We start from the raw sequence: 19,146 nt of genomic DNA, 5'->3' as shown, positions 1-19,146 counted from the left end.
TCTGGCACGTGGCTCTTTATTACTGATCCCATTTCACAGATGAGGAAATGAGGCCTGGGGGGCCGCAAGCTTGAACTGGAACTCGAGCCGGAACCCAAGCTTGGTGCACCTGACTCTCCACGCTCATCCCGTTACTTTCTGCCCTGACTGGATTTTTGTCCAGACTCTCTGGAAAATCTCTGACTTTCATTTGTAACGTTATTCCCACACGCCTCCCCTTTAACACAATGACTGTCAACTGAGGGTGAGTTTGCCCTCCAGGGGACATCAGGCGACGTCCAGAGGCGTTTCTGGTTGTCACACTTGGGAGTCTGACGGCAATCTAGCAGAGTAGAGGCCAAGGGCGCTGCCCAGCATCTTACAACGCACAAGGCAACCTCCACCATGAAGGATTACTTCACACAAATGTCAACAGTGTCCGGCCTGAGAAACCCTGGGTTAAACCCAGAAACCCACCTTCTGGGAATTAATCCCATGGGGTGTAAACTAAAACACAGAGCAAGTTTCTGTAACCAAGGATGCCTGGGGCTGTGCTACTGACGACACGAGAGGCTGAGAGCCGCCTTGTCACCCAGCAACTGGGACTGGTTACGGAAATCACAGCGCGTCACTTTGATGCTATTAGGCAGACGTCAACGTTAGAAATAAGGATGGTGGCGGTGCGGGACGCCTTCTGTGAAACACCATTAAGCAAGCAGAAGAGAACAGAGAACATCGTGCCCCAGTCTACACGCGAATAGCACACGTGCAGCTGGGAAAACACTTGGAGAGCTGAGAATATTTATGGATGGGAGCAAAGAGGGGTTATGGATAGGACTTTTCTTTTGAGCTGTTCTAATTATGTCAAGTTTCTTTTTTGACTGCTGTCTTTTAAGAAACATGTATATACCAACTGATGAGAGCGTGAAGGGGTGGAAACTAAGAATTGAGGGTCAATCTAAGTACAATTCCCAGCTCCCCACGCAACCCACTAGCTGTGGGACCGTGAACGGTTCACAGTCCCTCTCTGAGCCTGGGATTGTTTTTCCTTATTTTGTAGATGAGGAAATCGAGGCCACTGAAGTCACTCAAGGCTGCAAGGAGGGGAACCCCAGTCTGCCCCACTCCCAGGCCAGTGATCTTTCTGGGGCTCTGTTTGCCCGCCCCAGTGAAAGCCAGCGGGGACCAGGGCTGCTCCCCGTCACAGGGACACGCTCAGCTCATAGCAGACCAGCTTGTCCATTCACGGTATTGTAAATCTGTGTCTTTACACTGATTTTGAGTCTTCTCCAATTTGAGAGAGAGAGCGAGCAAAGACCAAGAAAGCCAAAGAAGCCAGCCCAGCTGACGAGGGAAGGGGCGGCGTGGAGAGGTGGGGGAGTGGTGCCCTGGGTTGAAACAGCCAGCTGTGAAATCCCCATCTTGGTGCTGACAAGGTGAGAAATGGTCTGAGGCAGGGCCCCAGGCAGGAGGTCGGTGGACTGTCAGAGGAAATAACATACCGTGGGACGGCGAGGAGGGTGTTTGCCCAGGATGCGAGCTTGTCAGCTCATAAAGACACCTAGGAAAATGGCTGGGCACACGATCCCAGGAGATTACAGGAGCGTCGCCCGAGCGCTGCTTCTTGCTAGTGGGCCGGGATGACAGCGTCCCTGGGAGGCGAGGGGACGAGGCACCTGTGTATCTGTGAGATGTGGAGATGCTACCCATGTCCATGTCTGGGCCATTCTAGGCACGTGGTGAACGTTTCTTTTAGAGATGAGGATACTCATCTCTCACCAGAACAGCAAAAAGACCCACCCAAGGTCATGCAGCTGGGAGACCACAAAACTGGGCAGCCAAGTCTTGGGTTCTCAGGTGAGGCCCTTAGGCCACACGAGCTGAGAGAGAGGAGCCCAGATGTCCCCTCCTGGCTGTGCCTGGGTGACCTTGGCCCACGTCAACGTCACACGGAGGGAGCAACGAGGTCTTACAGTCTCGATCCGCGAGAAGCCTCCTGGCGGACAGAGGACAGGGAAGGGAAGGATGCTGGGTCTCAGGGACAGGTGGCTCTGAGCCAGGACCAAGCAGGTGAGCAGAGGAAATAGGGACCTGAGATGCATCAGATCCATAATATCATGAAAGTGAAAGTAGGCTCTGGAGCCAGGATGCCTGGGTTCAAATCCCAGCTCTACCACTCACTGGCTGTGTGACTTTCAGCAAGTTATTCAACCTCTCTGACCCGCACGGGTAAAATGGGGGCAGCCGTAGTCCCCGTCCCAGGGCTGTTGTGAGGATCGAATGAGCTTGGCAGAGAGGAAAGGCTTGGCCAGTGGTGGCCTCGCTATGTCTTAACGCTCAGAGAACGATGAGCAACTGTGTGGGTGTCCCCACGTCACTGGCGGGGGGGGGGGTTGCCAAGGTCATGCAGAGAATAAGGAGGCTGGCATGCAGGGCTCTGAAAGCTTTCTCACCATCTGCAGAGGAAAGACGGGGGTGGAAAGCAAGGGCAGCTTAGAGGATGAGTTAGCTAGACAGGGTGAGGACAGCTGAGAGCAAGAAAACCATCCACAGACAGGTGAGGCCTGTGCTGCCGGGGACCTGCCGCTACTGCCTCCCTCCGCTGTGCCCCTTGCCCTCCGCGCCCCACCCCCATCTGCTGCCCTCCGCGCCCCACCCCCATCTGCCTGGGGTCACGCCTCAGGCTCAGCAGGAACCTCCCAGGGAGAGGGATTTGGGAAATTCAGAGTCTGTGTAGTCAGCAAACCTTTCCTGTTTCAACTTGAAAACCAACTAGTCTGCTGATTGCCGAGACCAAGTCGTTAGGCGAAATGGATGCGGTGCCCACACTAGTCTCCTGGGGGCAGACAAAACAAGGCCCAAGCCAGAGATGGCTCGAGAGACATGGAGGGGAGGGTGGTGCACCAGGAGAAGGGGGCACAGGGGAGGCCCCTTCTGGGGCCTTCTTCCACCTCCATGAGCAGCAGCGCTCAGGATCGGGTCAGGACTGCTATGCAAATGGGACTGTGCTTTGAGGCCAAGTACGAGCTCGGTCTTCTCTGTTTTACTCTGTCTTTGCGGGCTTGAAGCAGGAAGAAGTTGTGGGGGGGAAATTAGGGAACAAAAGGATTTAGACAGTAAGATGTGTACAACAGAAACCTACTAATAAACATACCATATGTCCATGTTACTCCACAGTTACACTGCAGTGATATACATTGTAATAGACACACAACATGCTAACGTAGATTATTATATATTCATTACATATATATACACACACACTGTCATACCATTCATTCAATAAGCATCTACTGAGCATGAACTGTGTACCAGCAGCACTGATCTAGGCACAGGCTGTGCAGATAAAATCCTGACTTCCATGAGCATCATTCTTTCAGGGCCCTGATCTTTCTGTATTGCTGCCATCTAGAACAGAGCAGGCACCCAGTATGTCTTGGGGTTGAGTGAATGGCGTTACCGCATGACTGTAAGAGCTGAATGAAGGAGGGACACACACTAAGGCGCACATACTACACACCACGCACACAGAGATCAACACAAGACTACGACGTATGTGTACGCGCCAGCCTCCCCTGCATCGCATGAGAGAGTCATCAACCCTTGTTAAACTCCCAAGCTGCTCCCCCTGGAACGTGCTGTGTGGAGTTGCCCGTGTTGGGAGCAGTTTGTACGATAATCAGTGGCTGCAATGAAAATCATCTCCTCTTGTAAGTTCCATTAGAGGCTAATATTTAAAACTGTTGTCTGGGATCTCTGCCCCGGGCACCTCAATCTTCAGAGGACCCTCTCCTGCCTGCAGATGCACGGGACTCTCCTATGTCACTTTCTGCGGCTCTGGAGGTTGCCTCTCTCAACTTTGGAGGTGTCCCGCAAGGCCTCCCAAAGTTAATTTCACCTAATTTATATTATAGATCAGACTATCTCAAAACATCCTCAAAACCTGATGAAAATTCACCTTGTTATTCTTTTCTGATGTGCTAATGACAAATAGAAACTTCATGTTACAGAGCCTGGTGTTAAGAAAAAATTATACGCACCTGCATATGCTGTGTAACTGTGTATAAATGTACGTTTATATGAAGTATACATGTAGTATATAGAAATGTAAATGTATAAATGTAAATACATAAATATGTATACGTGTGAATGTGTGTTCTCATGTGTATTTACAGATTCACACACAAATATTCCCAGTCTGACACACAGCACATACTTAATAAGTATTTGTGAATAGTTCATAAATGAACGTATTTATTTCTATTTCTCACGTGGGCAGGCGTGCTACTAAATGTTTGAAAAAAAACCTTATCTCACGCAATCTTTATAAAAACCCTCAGAATCACATACAATATAAACACATAAAAAGTAACGTGAGAACACTGCAACAAACTCGTTGCAGAGCTATTATCTCTGTGCAGTGAGATATCAGGTGATTTCCCCCCCCTTATACTTCTCCCGATATTCTGCAAAGAATATGATTTACTTTTATTATCAGAAAATTAAAAATCTAGGACTTCATTTCTCTCTGCACTGCAATCACCAATCCCCTGGTCCACCTGCTCAATGCCTGCATGGCAGCCTCATCATCCCCATTCTACAGATGAGCAGGCTGAGCCTCAGGAAGGTTAAGTCACTTCCCCAGGGACACGCACCCAAGACGTGACAGGCTAGAGTGGACCCAGGTCTCCTGACCCCAGCCCACAGCTATTTTCCCCTTTGCCTCTATTTGCTCCTGCTTCATCCAAGGATGACCGTGTCTCCAGAGCTGGGGGGAGTCTTCCCAGAAAGCAAGGTTATGAGGAACTGCCATTGTTTCATTCAAATTGTCCAAGGGTCACTTGCCTGGGAGAAAGGAGGCTATGGGGGAAAGTAAAGGCCCCGTGCATTGTGTCCTGGCAAGAGCTCTGAGGCCATATTGGCATGGAGTGAGCATGAGCAGGAAGCGTTCAGTCCCATTTTGGGAAAGAGTTGGGGCACCCCTTAGAAAACCCCAAGTGGCACATCAGATTCTCTTATTTAAGACTGAAAAAGAGCCCAACCTCCAGCTGTAAGGGGACTAAGGAGAAGGTAGTTGTCACTAGACAATGTCCTTTCTTCATAATCATCCTGCAAAGTGTTTTATTTTAATGATGTGGTGACAGACACAGAGAGACTCATCAAAGATCCCAAAGTCACCCAGCTAGACAGTGACACGTAGGTTCAAGCTCAGGCCTGCCTGTTTCCAAAGGGTCAGGAAACACCTCATGACTCCTCCTGTCCTTTTCTTTGCCTGTGGCAGGCATGCCTAATCGATCACTGCACAGACCCAGGCAATGTGGGGCCTGAGTCCTTTCTCTGAACCACCAAGCTAAGTGCTTCCCCCCAGTACTGCCCTGTGCTCCATCCACCAGCATCAACTGGAACTCCCAACTCTGCCACACTTCAAATGATCTCAATCCTCCTGGAAATGCCTCCTGAATCCGCAGAGAAGACACTTACGTAAGTTGGTTGCAGGTGTGGGGGGGCTGGTATTTCTGGTATTTCTCCTTGAATATTGATGAGTGCTCTATGAAACCGAGGGAAGCTGAAGCCCAACCACACTTAGGGAGGGACCCTGGCTGGTAGGGAGGGACCCTGGCTGGTGGGGAGGGGGAAATGCAAACTACCAACAACATGGGAGCAGCAGGAAAAGCTCTGGCTTTAGGATGAGATGAACCCTGAGGCACTATGTGAATTGTGAAGAATTACTGACCCTTCCTTACTTTTAGTTCCTCATCTGTTAAAATGACAGTGTTATTCTGCAACAAACGGTATTGCAAGGAACAAGTGAAATAATGTAAAACTGCGTATATCTGGTATACCTAATACTGTGGCACGTACTTGATACATAACAAAGGTTCCCATTTCCTTCTTTCAGAGTAAAGACTCCGAAAACATGAAACCTGCAGGGACTGTATAGTGAGGATAGCCTCATTTCTCAGAAAATGAATTCTATGAACCTGATACTTTTCTGTTGAAGCCAGAAGGATTTAATGCAATACCTCCAAGGAGCCTGTATCAGTCAGGAAAATAGAAATCACTCTAGATCATTCAGCCAAAGGAATTTAATATAGGGAATTGGTTTTTCAGGTGATGGAAAAGATGAGAAGCCAGAAGAGATTAACAGCTACAGGAAGGCACTGCCAACCTAGGGCTGGAAGGAAAAGCCAAAAAGTTGGGCCATCCAACGGGCAACAGCAGGGCTGCCCAATGGGAGCTGCAGTCAGGGAGGAGGGTCCCAAATGGGATCCGGAATTACAGAGGCTGGGCTGCAGTCAGGGAGGCCCCCCACCCCCAACCCCAAGGCAGTGCGAGAGAGGGAGAAATACACTGGTTCTTGCACTCCTCCTGTCTTTCAACTGTCCCTCACTGCCGTTCACTTCGCTGAACCTACCAGAAGGTAAGCTTTTAAAACTGTTTAGAGCACAGCAGAGAAACGGTGGGAGCCAATCTGAGAGCAAACAGGAGAATTACTGGTACAGAGCACAGAGGCATCTGGGCTATAGCCAGGCTTCGTTATTAAAAACAGATGAGGGTGTTTTCAGTCTGTAAAAATTCATCCAACTGGACACTTCTAAGATTTGCACACTCTTCTAGTTGTATATTTCAAGGAAAACATTACAATAAATCCAGAATTAACGACTGTCAAGTGTCACAACCAAATGCTGGATTACAACCCCCAGTCTGGATTAGTTATTTATTGCTACGTAACGAATTGCCTCAACAGCCAGTCACTTTGAAATATCAAATGTCCTTCTCGCTCATGGTTTTCTGTGGGTCAGGAATTCAGAGGCGGCTTAGCTGTGTGGTTCTGGCTCATGGTCTATGGTAGGATGAATAAGGCCCCCAAAGATGTCCACGTCCTAATCCCTGGAACATGTTCACTTAGATGGCAAAAGGAATTTTGCAGATGTGACTAAATTAAAAATCTTAAGATGAGCGTTTATCCTGGAGTATGTGGATAAGCTGGGTGGCCCCTAAGTGTAATCGTAAGGGTCCTTATAAAAGGGAGGTGAGAGGGTCAGTGGGGAAGAAAACAGTGCTGTGGTGATGGAATCATGGATAGGAGTGATGCAGCCAGGAGCCAAGAAATGCCGGCTGCCTCTAGAAGCTGGACGATGCAAGGAATGGATCACCCCCGGGGCCTCCAGAAGGAGCCAGCCAGCCTTCCACCTTGATTTTAACCCCTTAAGACTCATTTTGGACTTCCGACCTTCATAACTATCAGAGAATAAACTGTGTGATTTTAAAGTTACTATGTTTGTGGTAATTTGCTGCAACAGCAATGGGAAACCTACACAGGATTTGTCATGATGTCACAGTGAAGATGTCAGCCAGGGCCATGGTTGTCTAAAGGCCGCCCTGAAGCTGGAGAGTCCTTTTTAGAAAGCTCACCGACATGGCTATCGGCTGGAGGCCTTAGTTCCCTACCATGAGGGCCGCCACTGAGCTGCTTGAGTGTCCTCATGACATGGTGGCTGGCTTTACCAGAGCAAGTGATCCAAGGGAGAGCAAGGCAAATGCCAAAGACCTTTTATAACCTAGCCTCCAAATGACATACCACTGCTCCTGACCATCTATTGGTCACACAGACCAACTCCGATACAGTACGGAGGAGGCTACAGAGGGGTGTGAAGGCAGAGATGGGGACCGCTGAGAACCATCTTGGAGGCTGGCCCCCACAGTAACACTGACACTTCTTCACCCACAGGCCCCAGCTCCAGTGACTCCCTCACCCACAAAGGAAAACCCTGTAGGAACCCTGAGCTGCTTCTTGTTTCTTGGAGCACACCTGTTTATAGGTTGTACAATGTCCCCCCAAAAGATATGTTGAAATCCTAATCCCCAGCAGTTCAGAATGCAACTGTATTTGGAGTCAGGGTCTTTACAGAGGCAATCAAGTTAAAACAAGGTCATGAGAGAGGGACCTAATCCAACATGACCGGTGCTCTTATGAGAAGAGGGAAATTTGGAAATGACGACAGTCATGCACAGAGGGAAGATGATGAGAAGCCATAGAGGGAGAGTGCCGCGTGGAGACGAAAGATGCACGAGTTGCACCTATAATCTAAAGAACGTCAAAGATTGCCGGCAAACCACCAGGAGAGAGGCATGGGACAGTTTCTTCTCTAGCGCCTTCAGGGGAGCGAGGCCCTGAGGACGACATCTTGATTTCAGATTTCTAGTCTCCAGGATGTGAGACAATGCATTGCTGTTTTACCGAGCTACCCGGTTTCTGGTGCTTGGTTACAGCAGCCCGAGCAAACTAATATAACATCGTGTGATCTTTTATTTTTCTTTTATACATCATTACCTTTCTTTTCTGGTTCTAATAGGGTTCATTACACAGAATTTAGAAAATAGAGTTGCCAAAGGAAAAAAAACATTAAAAATTGCCCTTCAGTCTGTTACCTCGGGGACAGCCCCTCTTGATGACTATGTTGGTGTGTCTCCATCCTGTGTTCACTTCTTCATGTGTGTATAGACACATCTATTGGACATGCACTGGGGCAAAAGAGTTTTATAGGAAAGGCAGAATGGAGTTAGCCAGGCGGACAAGCAGGGGACCGTGGCGCCCCTGCCCTGCCAGGACTCTCTGGTATCTCCAGGCAGAAGAACGCGTGGGGCTCCAGGCGCCTGCTTGCTATCTTTCATTTCCCTTCTCATTTTTTCAAGCTGATTGTTTTTAAATGCCCCCAGCTACTACCTGAGGGCCTTTATCGCTTTCTGGAAAGTTAATATTTTAGGTAACTTGGGCTGTTCTAGATGATAAAGAGCCGGCCTGCAGAAAGTCTCAGATGTATTTGCTATGCACGTCCACGCATCACGTAAACATCTGTGGACACACATACCATATACCAGGGGCCCAAACTGAGGCTCAGGGCAGGAAGCCACCTGGCCAAGGTTGCTGGGGCCACTGGGTGGCAGAAGCAGAACTGGAGTCTTTCCTACCCAGCTCATCTCTCTGTCAGCAAGTATGTGCCTCTCTCCTTTCTCTGTTCTCACACTTCGGATGAGCCATTTTTGCCTAAACCCTGGCTCCAGCTACTCAAGTCATAACAGTGCCACGGGCTGGGGCTACAGTTATGAGAAGGGGGCTCTGAACTTGATTCTTGTGGTCCCAAGAATTTCTCCTGATGGGTGGCGAGTGGCAGAAGGCACAACCTCCTTGGAAGGGCATGAGACCCTCAAACACAGAAGGGGAATGTGGCTGAGGGTTTGCAAATAAAACTAAAAAAACCTCTCTAAGGTTCCTTACAGCTCTAACTACTCAGAGCTTGTAGCCCTCCCAGCCCTAGAACCGCCCCAACCTGTGACTACTGCTGCAGCATCTTCAGAAAGGGACAAAGAACTGTCACCGGAGTGCAACTCTCTCAAGGTTGGCACCCGCAGGGCCCTCACAAAACCTCCAGCTGCAGAAAGACATCCTGACCTGGCGTGAATCCAAACACCCCACTCCCCACTTCCCAGAGCTGCCCACCCAACTGCTTCCTTCAAAAAGGAAAAAAGGCATTTCATTTTTTTCTGCTCCAGTGCAAATATGACATATCTGTGCCACCTGATTTTCCTGACAAATAATTATATCAACGTAATTAAGCCTCAAATGCGGAAATTCTCTGTACCATGTACACCGACACCACACTTCCCTCATCAGAGGGCCGTTGCTCCAGGCAGTAATTATCAAGCCACCTTTGACATGTCTTATTTCAATTTAAATGGAAATGAAGCTCATAGATCTTCCCAGCCCACGATCCCACATGACTGCAGAAATAGAGACACTATTGAAACTTTGAACTTTGAATTACTGAACTTTTGAACCGGACTCTGAAACTTCTCAAGGGGCCTCAGGTTTTGCATCCAAAGAAGTTAAAGTGAGAGAACAGCTTATTCCTATGTACCCCTGGTCCCTTCTCTGATCCTCAAGTACAGTATCTCATATCAACACAGTGGGCTTATCTCTTGCCTCTTTCCCCAGCTCTCCATCCCCTGTAAATTTAGTCTTCATCACCAGCTCCTGAGGGTTCTCATCGTCTTGGTCCTCCTCTTCAATCCAGCCCCCTCTCCAATCCACCTTCCATACAGCATCCAAGGGAGAATCTTTTTAATCCAACTGAGTCCTCTCCTGCTTAAGAGACTTCAGTGCCTCTTCACCTCTCCAAGTCCAGACTGTGCAGTTGAGCCTATCAAGGCTTTCACAGTCTTTCTTCCAACTCACCTTCCAAGGTTCCTCTCCTTCCATGGCCAACAGTGCACCCACACATCAGTAATTCCCACAGTGCTCAAACATGCCATGTCCTTTCATGCCTCTGTGCCTTTGGACCTACCATTCCTCCACCTGGAGTGCTCTTCTCTACTCTGACAAGTGAACTCCTATTCATCCCTCAAGACCCATTCCACAGCCAACTCTTCTGGGATGGCCTCTCTGGCTCCCCTGGGTAGAATCAGCCACTTTCATCTCTGTGTTTTGGGACAAGTCACTGAGTTAAGCATACACCTCCATCAGACTGTAATTAATTTCCAATTTCTAATTTCCTGCTATACTGAGCTCCTTATGAGTAGGGCTATACTCAGCCTAATATCCCCAATGCCTAATGCAGTAGCTAGAACTTAGAAGTCACCCCATAAATACTCAGCTTTCAATTCTCCCAGCTCTACATTCACGGTGGGGGCCGTAGGCAGCGGGTCTGACCACCACAGGTCTTCAACTCACACAGACATGGGCTTGCAACCCAGCTCCACCACTTGCGGCATGACTGTGAGCAAGCCTGTCACCCACCTCCCTGACCCTCAGTCTCCTCACCTGTAAAGTGGGAGTACTGACAGCATCATTGTGCTGTGGGACTAGCTGAGGATTCATGGGTGGAAGGCGCTTGAAATGTCGGATAAAACACAGCAAGTTTCGTGCTCGATAAACATCAGCGCTCTTTCCTGCTCTCAGAACTACTGGGTGACACCTTGTGAAACACAGCAAGCTTGGGGGGTTCTCTTCTCCCCCATTCCATTTCTCCTGGCCCTCCCACACGCCTCATTTAGGCATCTGGTGACCTCAGTCTCACACCCCACTGGCCACACCATTTTAATGCCCCAAACATGGTCCCCCACATCCTTCCAGTCCCCTCTCCACCAGAACACGTTCACATTTTGTACCACTCCACCACTGCCAGGTCCCAAGTCACGCAAACATGCCCCCACATCAGATAAAATCCTGACTGCCAATGTGCCGACCCCCCAGGGCAGGTTAGGTCTCATCCCTGCCAGCATCCGTATGTGTCCAGAGCGTCCCAGGAGAGACGTGGCAAGAGACTGCAGACACTGCCCACAGATACAGGAGTCGGAAAACGGGCCCCGAATAAAGTCACCCAAGCCAGCAGGGACCAAAGTGACCACATCCCAGCAGCTATGCCAGGTAGGCACAGCCAGCGCGAGTCAGCACAGGGGTGAGGTGGAGACCCACACCAGACTCAAGACCTGGCAACGAGCCCCACATCCGCACTGGCTTCCCAGGCACCAACGCGCACACCCTCGAGTCTGTCCCCTCAACTCCATCAATATCAGTTCCCTCCCGATCTTCAACACAGAATACTGCGAGGCTCGAGTCACATTCAGGTGCTTTGTAAACTGACGAGCTGAGCGCACGTGAGACATTATTTATCACACTGCTTCTTCCCTCTTCACATCTTCTTTTTTCAGACACATCTGATGGCCTCATCACAACTAAAGCCCTGGCCGGCGTTCTCAACAAACCAAAGTACCATCACGGATGAACTCGGGTGAGCGGGGAAAGCAATCCCTCCCAGGTAAATCAACCCCCATTAACGGTCTTGTATTATTAGATACGTTCCCCGCAAGAACTGATCAGGGAGAACAAGGACCAGAGAGATATTGGTACTGGCGATCAAGGCCATCCTGGCTTTCCTTGTGCTTGGACCAGAGACAATGCCGTCTCGCTGAGAAACAGGTGAAGGAGCTACTGTCAGAGAAACCAGCGCGTGCGACACAAACAGCAAAAGACGCTGATAAGCAGCGGGTGGCCAGGCGTGATAACGACCAGAGATGAAGACAGTGACCTCTAGACTTGATTGGCTTCCATCTGTAGAGGCAAGAGGATGTTACAGAGACATGAACACCCTGGCCGCGTTTCAGACTTGGGGAAATCTCCACCCACCCATTGGGAAATGGACATTTTTGCGAGTTATGATTCTCACTTATTCATGCCACTTTTGTGGGACGGTTTCAAATGCTAACTCCTCTAATTCATGGGCACTATGTGGCCTCTGGAGAGGGGTTCTGGATGGATTTTGATTTTCTGGACTGAAGAAGGCTGAGCTAAAAGGCAGGGTTTCTCAACTTCAGCATTACTGCCATTGGGGCCGCATGAATCTTTGCTGGCGGGGGGAAGGGAGTGGTCCTGGGTGTTTCAGATGCTTAGCAGCAACCCCGGCCTCTAACCCACTAGGTATCAGCACCACCCTGCCCCTAAGGTGTGCCAACCAAAAATGTCTCCAGATATTGTAAGATATGATTACTTGAGTGGCAAAATGGACCCCAGGTAGGAGCCAAGCTAAAGGCATAATGGTAGGTGGGAGACATTAATTTAGAAGACACAGACTCTGGATCACACCGATGTGAATCTGAATCCTGAATGAGCCACTTCCTGCTGTGTGACCTCATCTTACAAAACATAAACCTCCCCTTCGCGTGACTTCAGAGGCTCTGGAATAAGGAGAGGGTATCATGTAGGGCCAGCCACTCCCAGGGAGGTCCGTGTGCCAGCAGCGCCAGGACGCCGGTCACAAACGCGGGCTCTCCGGCCCTGTCCCAGCCCTGCGGACTCAGCTTCTGCCTTTGAACATCCCCGGGTGATCTGTATGCACTGATGCTTGAGAAACACCGGCACTGCGATTAAGAGCATAGGTTTTAGTGTCATGAGACTGATTCCATATCCCGGTGCCAATCTTTCTTAGCTATCCAGCCTTGGGCAAGTCACTTCACCTCTATGTAAGCCTCTTTAAAATGTGTAAAACAGAGATAAAAATACCACCTCGCTCCAAGGATTGGAAGTGCCCATTTAACGAGATGGGACACGAGGTGGGCCACAGCACGGACAGGCAGTACATGTCAGCTCCCGGGCTCCCAGCAGGAAGACTCAGAGATGCTGAAGGAAGCTCCCTCGGTGCACGTTTTTGATCTTCCCTTTGATGGAGTCTAGAATTACAACAGCCACGTGGCTGCTCGTGGTCCATTTAGTCCTTTACGGGCCCAGCAGGAAGGAAAAGCAACCCCCAAGCGCTGCGCGCTCTCTCCCCGGCACATCTCAAGGTTATGGCCTGGTGGCACGTGCCTCGGGGAGGGACAGCCTCATCACATCCGCCCCGCAGCTGGGCCCAGGGCTCTCCTGGGTCTGTCCGTCCTGCCCTCGCAGCCGCTCAGGGTCACCTCCTGATTCTCATCCAGAGGCTTGGCTCTGGGGAAGGCAGGCCTGGTTCCAACGGCTTCTCACTGGTTTCCCTCCGTTCAGAGACAGGCTCTCTGGCTTTCTCCCAGCGCCAGGGAGCAAGTCAGCCACAGCCCCTCGAAGCTCTTTCCTCTCCTCATTCCCTCCCTGGAGGCCAGATGCTGTCCTGGGAGAGACATGGTCTGAACTAGGCAAAACCATCCTCAAAACAGCCCCATGTCCGAGTGGGGCCCCAGGAACCTCTAAAGTCGGTCTGTGAGTTTACAACGCAAATCCCAGCACCTGAGGAAATCCTGTCAACTTTTATGTTCCAAACAAGGCGCAAACTCTGGCTCCTGGGATCATATCTGGCCTGTGCCTGTTTTTGTAAATAAAGTTTTATTGGAACACAACTACACTCGTTTGTCTTGTCTACAGCTGCTTTCAGAGTTCAGAGGTTGAGACAGAGGGACTCTGTGGTCCACAAAGCTGGAAGTTTTTACTACCTGGGCCCTGTTCTAAAATCCTGAGGTTCAGACTCCTCTGGTGGCGCAGTGGTTAAGAATCCGCCTGCCAATGCAGAGGACACGGGTTCGAGCACTGGTCCGGGAAGATCCCATGTGCCTTGGAGCAACTACGCCCGTATGCCACAACTACTGAAGCCCACGCACCACAATTACTGAAGCCTGTGTGGCTAGAGCTCGTGCTCCGCAACAAGAGAAGCCACCGCAGTGAGAAGCCCGCGCACCGCAACAAAGAGTAACCTCGCTCGCCACTGCTAGAGAAAGCCCGCAGGCAACAAGGAAGACCCAACGCAGCCAAAAAACAAAACCAAAAAATAGCAGGTTCTCAGTTTTTTTGCATATGCAAATGTCTCACCGCAGTAGATAGCTTAACCCTTCCTGGGTGTGTGGTTAACTTTTGGGCCCCGCCCTGGAAGGGTTAAGAAGAAAGTGATTCTTCTTAAAGAATCAGAAGAAAGGAAGAAGAAGAAAAAAGGAAGTAGACGGTGTCACTGGGGGAAAAAGACACAGAAGCAAAACCACCAAATCACTGATACAAAGGCAGGGACCCTAAGCTAAACTGGGCAGCGGACGGTGTGATTAGGGTCTGGATGGGAGGAGCCCTGTGTCTCCCTTCTCGGCCTCCTGCTCCTCACCTGAAACAGAGTCAGGGTGAAGCGCCTACATCAGGGCTCTTCCTGTCTGTGTGGGTCACCTGAGGGTCTTGTTAAAATGCAGATCATGGGGCTTCCCTGGTGGCGCAGCGGTTGAGAGTCCACCTGACAATGCAGGGGACACAGCTTCGTGCCCCGGTCCGGGAAGATCCCACATGCCGCGGAGTGGCTGGGCCCGTGAGCCATGGCCGCTGAGCCTGCGCGTCCGGAGCCTGTGCTCCGCAACGGGAGAGGCCACAACAGTGAGAGGCCCGCGTAACGCAAAAAAAAAAAAAAAAAAAAAAAAAAATGCAGATCATGACTCAAAGGTGTGGGATGGGGCCTGAGGTCCTACAGCCAAGGCTACTGGTCTGAGAATGACATTTTGATTTGGAGGTAGGTCACGGGGACTTTGGGAGAAGTAAATGGCAGAATGTACAAACCACGTTTAGGCCTGGCACAAATGGTAGGCTGTTATAGAAATAATAATCATAACAGCCACAACAATGACAACAGTAATAAGTAAATACAAACTATACATAACCCAACTTAAAATCAACCTCCAGCTGACGTCCATAACAGAAACAATAAACATGTAAATCCACGGAGTCGCAAAGCAGGGCTGTGTTTACCCTTCTCCTACAAAGAGCAACCTCCCCCCACCCCACCCCGGTCAAGTGGGTCTTAACTATTAGCATCATCACGCAAACGTCAGAACTATCCTGAAGACCTTGTCTAAAAATCGCAGTTAAAACACAGAGATAATATTAGCTTTGAAACACAGTGTCCTTTACCTGCAGACACAGTCTTCAATGTTGGCCTCACGTTAAACTACCCTCATTAGCTACTCATTCTAACAAGAGACGTGTGTACACAGAAACTTGATTTGTGTCCTTGTGATGGAGATGGGTGGGCTGAGCCAGGGGCAGCATCCTGGCGTGGGAGGGCCCTGGTAGAAACAGACAACAGAAGGACCATCCTTGGGAAACTCAGAGCCGCTAGAACTTCAAATGAGCTACAGAAATACTGGCATCACCAATCCTGTCCCCATAGAAGGTGCCAACAGGAAGGCTTCAGGCAGCCGTCTTTCATCAGGTTTACTCCCTCGTGATTTTTAGCAGGGGTGAGGAGGTGGGTACTAGGCAGAGTTACACTTCATTGACATTTAATATGTGCAAGACACTCCTCTAATATCCAGGTTACCTTAGAGCCCATTTTACAGATGAGGAAACTGAGACTCAAAGAAAGCAGGTGACTTGCCCTGTACACACAGTCTGGAAGGGCTAGAGCCATGATTTAAATCTAGTTCTGCTATGCATTCCCTACTCCGCTTTTCCTTCCAAAGGAGCTTAGAGCAGCAGCTGGTAAACCACAGCCTAGGGGCCAAATCTGGCCCACTGCCAGTCTGTCTTTGTAAATAAAGGTTTATTGGAACACACATGCTCATTCATTGAGGTACGGTCTCTGGCTGCTTTTGTGCTACAGCAAAGTTGAGTAGTTGCGACAGACACAGTACGGCCTGCAAAGTCTAAACTATATTTACTACCGGTCCTTTACATAAAACATTTGCTGATTCCTGGCATAGCACATTTCATTGCTACTGCGTACAACCTCGTGAGGTTTGGCCACCCTCTCAGAAGAAGTGAAAACCATCTTATTTCCCGAGTTCTTTTCCTTTTGTTTGCTGAGAAGTCATATCAGTCGTCTTTTTTCCCCCACCTGCAATTAGCTCATAAAGGCTAGAGCCTGAAGGATTCCTCCTGGGTGTTTGCTTATAAGCCTCCTTCCAGCAGGACGCTGCATATCTAAACCACTGCCGAACTTTAATAACAGCATGGACTGCATCACCTCCCACCAAAAGCGAACAGGAAGCCTGGCTCGGCTGCCCAGCTGGGTGGATGTCAGTTGCGGACAGCTGCAAATAGCCTGAACAAGGACAGATGTAGCTTGTCTCTGCCTTTCTTCTTCCATGTGAAAACTTTTCGGGGTGAAGATTAGACTGCTCTTAGGGAAATGAATGTGTTGATTCTAATTATGTGAGCCGGCAGGCGGCAGAGGTGACATGCAGCAGGATGGGCGCCAGGTCATCTACCTGGAATGCAGCCAAGGCAAGACTGGACGAAGAACAGAATTCCAGTGAAGCTGGTGCCCAGGACACTGAGCACAAAAGGAGGCACCTATGAACCCATGGGTCACAGGGGTGGGGGGACAGCACGTGGGGGACAGAATTCCCAGAACTGTCCAACTGGAAATGATTTAACCACTGCCTAGGCTTATACCTCTGCTCTAAAGCTCAGAGCTTGCCTGTTCTCGAGGGGGGCTCTTCTGTACTCTCTGCTCTGGGTCTCACTCTCATGGTGATGCTGGTGGTGACGATGATGGTAGTGATGAGAATGAGGATGGTGATGATGGTGATGGTGAGTGATGATGGTGATGGTGAGTGATGATGGCAATGGTGGTAGTGGTGATGATGGAGGTGACGGTGATGATGACTGCTTGGTCTGAACGTTGGCCCTCCACTCCATTCATATTTTGAAATCCTAACCTCCAAGGGGATGGTATTAGTAGGTGGGGCCTCTGGAAGTGACCAGGTCATGAGGATAGTGCCCTCATGAATGGGATTAGAAGGCAGAGACAGTCCTAGACCCTTCCACTATGTGAGGACACAGCAAGAAGGCACCAGCTATGAACCAGGCAGAGAACCCTCGCCAAAATGCGACCATGCTGGTGCCGTGACCTTGGACTTCCCAACCTCCAGAACTGTGAGTGGTAAATTTCTGTTGTTTGTAAGCCACCCGGTCTATGGTGTTTTGTTATGGCAGCCTGAACGAATTAAGGCAGTGGTAACGGTGAGGATGTGACAGTGAGTTTGCTTTATGTCCTGTGATAAGCATTTAAATGCATTATTTCATTAAATCCGCCTTGAAATGATGTGATGGAGTTGCAATGACTATCCCTATTTTGTAAGATAACAGAGACACAGAAGGTGAGCATCTTGACCAAAGGCGCACAGTAGGGAAGTGCCGGCACTGAGATTTGCACCTCGTCTCCTGACTCCTAGTCCTCTGCCACTTCTGTCAAGCTCCTACTTCGTTTGGCGTGCATTTTTTATGCCTCCTATGTGCCAAACAATGTTTGAGGGCAAAAGTAAGCAAATTTTTTTTTTCTGATAAACTCCGTTTGCTTAAGCCAGTTCGAGGTTTGTCACTTACAACCAAAGGAGCTGTAATTTAGACCACTTCACTCATCCATTTCTATTTCTACATGCTTGCAATTCCAAATCAGCCAATTCTCCCCCAAAAAACATTTTCTTTACCATTGCTTGGTCTGTCCTCAAGTTCTGAGGTCTCCATCTACTTTCTCATTGTTTAAGTTCAGCCACAAAAGACAAAAAAAAAAAAAAAAGAAAAAGGGCACCAGAAAGAGATGAATTGTTTTTCAAACCAAATTATAGTCTGGAAATGAATTTAAAACATTAAGAGTCTGATCTGGGGCTCCCTGGGACCACTATCGCCTGAAGATGTCCAACTGGGACAATGATTGTGCTTTCAGTTGTGAAGATTAACCTTCCCAAGCCTCTCTGACATGCAGTTAAGTGTGGCTTAATCTCATCTAAACAATTCCAATTGGATTTATTTTAATAATTTAATGTACACCTGCACCGCTCAATGTCTCCTCCCACTTTTTTTTTTTTTTAAGTAACTTTGGGAGGTTAAGTTACTCTGGTTTCCACAAGTCTAAGGTGACGAAAGTTCAACTGATGAAGTCTCTGGGGACAAGACTGGTATTTGCTCTTCTGTTTGCCACCTCCAGACTCCACCCGCTATTTGTAATTGGTATTAGCAACTTTCAATTCTGATTAATTACTGGAGCGTCTGTTTCCATTTGTGGCGCTTTCACTTGTGGCAGAAACAAAGCCACAAGTCAGGGAGTAATAGACCCAATTATTCCTAGGTAGGCTTCTGTTAATAGATTTTATTATCTAGATATCTCATCTCAGAGGCAGACGCAAAGAAACTCATTTCGTTAGATGATAACACCTCTTGAATTGAGACAAGCACATTCACCACCTGGGATCAGGAGAGCTTGGAAAAATTCCGTTTCAGAAATATGTGTGGGGCTGGCAACACCCGGTTCTAAGTCCCTTTTAGGACCAAGTTTCTTTTGTATGGAAACCTTTGTGGGGAGACAAGCAGAGGAGCCCACAGTGCCTGGAAGTGGGGATGATACAAAGGCCCACGTTCTCCCCTGCCAGCTGAGAGCACAGGAGGCCGTGACTAGTGGGGAGGGAAGCAGTGTGTGAACCGGAGTTTATAAACGCGTTGGGCCATTTTGGATCACACTGAGATAACGGGACAGTAATTAGGAGAGCTATCTCCCTGTCAAGAGAGCTATAAAAGGTGTTATTTATACCCTGCTCATGGCCCCAAATGCCCTCCACATGGAATGCCTTTTTAAATACTTCAGTTCTCAGCCAAATTACTTCATCTTTATGCTCTGAAGTTAAAAGACACTGGCAGGAGAAAAACACTGAGAGCTTTTTAAAATGAAACCC

General features: G+C 49.1%; 1 protein-coding gene across 1 annotated transcript in view; it reads right to left on the bottom strand.

The window, feature by feature from the left end:
- Nucleotides 1-19,146, bottom strand: part of MYO18B (myosin XVIIIB) — a 221,001-nt gene that overhangs the window by 34,103 nt on the left and 167,752 nt on the right. The window lies entirely within an intron of this gene.

The sequence above is a fragment of the Tursiops truncatus genome, chromosome 13, assembly GCF_011762595.2.
Source record: "Tursiops truncatus isolate mTurTru1 chromosome 13, mTurTru1.mat.Y, whole genome shotgun sequence".
In the NCBI taxonomy this organism is placed as follows: Eukaryota; Metazoa; Chordata; class Mammalia; order Artiodactyla; family Delphinidae; genus Tursiops; species Tursiops truncatus.
This window is presented reverse-complemented; position numbering and strand designations above follow the sequence as displayed.